Source organism: Rutidosis leptorrhynchoides, chromosome 8 (assembly GCF_046630445.1).
Source record: "Rutidosis leptorrhynchoides isolate AG116_Rl617_1_P2 chromosome 8, CSIRO_AGI_Rlap_v1, whole genome shotgun sequence".
NCBI lineage: Eukaryota > Viridiplantae > Streptophyta > Magnoliopsida > Asterales > Asteraceae > Rutidosis > Rutidosis leptorrhynchoides.
This window is the reverse complement of record NC_092340.1, coordinates 88,404,084-88,406,723: the sequence shown is the minus strand read 5'-3', so window position 1 is coordinate 88,406,723 and position 2,640 is coordinate 88,404,084. Positions and strand designations below refer to the sequence as shown.

Below are 2,640 nucleotides of genomic sequence, written 5' to 3'. Positions count from 1 at the left end.
AGTTACTTTCAAGAAACAAAAAGGGTCAAGCAACGGATACGTTTATTGATTTTATGTTTGATTAGCAACTCAAGTGTATTTTTGTGTTAATTTTTGGTATTTGTTTGAAGAAAGAAATAATAGGTTTGCAGATGTCTTTAACCAATTGAAGAAATGTAACGCCTACGTGGAAAAATTGATGACATGGAATGTCACGTTAGCGTTTAACGGAGAAAATTAACGAGATCCCTCTTTTTGATTAAATTTTGAAAAAGGAATCCTTTTTTATAGGAGAATAAGTTAACTTTTTATGTAAAATGCCCTATAAAATATCTAAAATAATACTACGTACTGTATTATTCAAATAACACCCTTGCAAAAATTCATCATATATAGCAAGTTTATTGATAACTATAAATTATTAAACGTATATAACCTAAGATTTTCTAAAAATATTCTCGTAAAGAACAAAAATGTACTATTGCTTACTAGACCAGTTTCATAGAACAAATCTCAACAAGTCTGAAGAGCAAAAGAAATTAATTTACGAATGGAACAACACCTACCTATTTTTAAAATAGGTGGTTGCCTGAATTTCCATTCGATAATAAAATCTAGAATCTAAAATAAATAATAAAAAATAGCAATAGGCTGAGAGTGTTGCTTCATGTGCTCAAAGATTAGATTAGCTTTTATCATGCATGTTAATCATATTTCTGTGAGTGTTTTCTCGTCAAAATAATAACATTTATTACAAAATATTTTTTTAAATCAGGGCCGGCCCGATGATTTTAGTGGCCCTGTGCCAAATTAAACTATGAGCCCCAAACACAAGATATATTTTTTTATAAAAGCAACATACAAAGCACAAAATTTTTGCCATTAGATATCCGATATTCATAGAGTCCAGGATAGATAAATATTAACACTTTTAAAAGAAATTGAGCCCATACTCCTTTATAAGGATCCATTCCGTAACCTTTGCCTTAAACTACAAATCAGTGTATATTGATTTCATATAAGAAACTCAGAATATTTTGGGCCCCAAAAAAGTTAGGCTCTATGCTGTTGCACGGGTTGCACACCCAATGGGCCGGCCATATTTTAAATATTAATATTTTTAATATGAACTTAACGTTTGAAAAAAAAAAAAATATTAATATTTTTAATATAATCTTAAAGTTTGGAAAAAAACGAAAAAATAACAATAAAAAATTTACGTCCGCTTCTCTCAAAAAAGTGCTTCCTCTTGAAATCTATTCTTTATTTTGCAATTTTTTCTCTTATGTTCGAAATGAATACTAATTTGTTGTTTGATTTTTTGTTCTAGTGGTAACATAATGAAGCATATTTGTCTATTTTGCAGTGTGATTGTTTCATTGTTTTTTTAACTACTGGTTGTGTAGGTATTGAACAAGTCGCTTGAAAAGTTTTTATTTGATTCACTTCCGGAAAATCGTGGGAGAGACAGCCAACCGAAACGCCCTTTGTCATTGTGATTGTAAGAAGTGGATGTGGTTTGTGTTAGGTGTTTCCATTTTAATTGGTGTTGCAATGTGTAATTTTGCGACTGCTGAAAACAAATGAGTTATTCATCTAATGAAGGTGCAAGACCAAAGAGAGCTTGATTACGATCAAAAAAATCTTTGGCCTTGTACCTCTTTTAAATGAATAAGCAGTCATAACGCCAATTAAAATGGAAACACCCAAAACAGTCCACATCCACCGACTATAATCACAATGACAATGGGCGTTCCGACCAAAACAGATGTCATTCCCCCAATTTCCCGGACTTGAGTTACATATATTAAAATAAAATAAATCAACTCAAAATCTTCAAAGCACTTTATACAACAGAACCATGAGTTAAAAAACCAACAATGAAATACCTTGCAAAATAGGTAAATCTGCTTCTGCATCAGTATCACTGATTATATAACAAAAAAACCGAATAACAATTAAATTAGTAGTATTCATTTTATATTAATACTCCAATTTCCTAATGACAAATGAATTCATCGTATATAGCATGTTATATGATAATTTGAAGTGATTAAATGTACTATTGCTACCTAGACCAGTTTCATAGAATAAATCTCAACAAGTCTGAAGAGCAAAAGAAATTAATTTACGAATAGAACAACACCTACCTATTTTTAAAATAGGTGGTTGCCTGAATTTCAATTCGATAATAAAATCTAAAATCTAAAAATAAATGATAATAAAAAAATTAGGAATAGGCTCAGAGTGTTGCTTCATGTGCTCAAGGATTAGCTTTTAACGGCTAATCTCATACAAGAGGTGTCAGAATATCAGCAATTATTCATCTTCGCCAAAATAATTGCAGTAAAAATAAAAAGAAAATATCAAATTCAAAAAAAAAAAAAAAAAAAAAAACAGTTTTACTAAAGAAGAAGCAGCCGCAGCCACTGATGCTGCTGGCCTAAATTAGGATTTAGGGTTTCCTACTCATTTAATAGAGGAAAAACGCTTACGTTCGGTATTTAAAGATTTTTAATCTGATTTGTCGTTAAGCCCAAACAGATGACGAGGGCCCAAACTGTTGACGAAGGCCCAAACTGTTGATATAGGCCCAAACATTTGCTACATGGACTATCACAGGCCGAACAGTGGTCCACAACGGGTTTACTGCTTTCACAC

General features: G+C 31.2%; 3 non-coding genes across 3 annotated transcripts; all 3 read right to left on the bottom strand.

The window, feature by feature from the left end:
* Positions 1-451: 451 nt before the first annotated feature.
* Positions 452-570, bottom strand: LOC139865224 (small nucleolar RNA snoR77). The gene has a single exon (XR_011764746.1). It is a non-coding gene; the product is annotated as a small nucleolar RNA snoR77 (small nucleolar RNA).
* Positions 571-2,035: 1,465 nt separating this feature from the next.
* On the bottom strand, positions 2,036-2,154 carry LOC139865225 (small nucleolar RNA snoR77). The gene has a single exon (XR_011764747.1). It is a non-coding gene; the product is annotated as a small nucleolar RNA snoR77 (small nucleolar RNA).
* Positions 2,155-2,218: 64 nt separating this feature from the next.
* LOC139865220 (small nucleolar RNA snoR1) lies at positions 2,219-2,313 on the bottom strand. The gene has a single exon (XR_011764741.1). It is a non-coding gene; the product is annotated as a small nucleolar RNA snoR1 (small nucleolar RNA).
* Between the last annotated feature and the right edge of the window lie 327 nt (positions 2,314-2,640).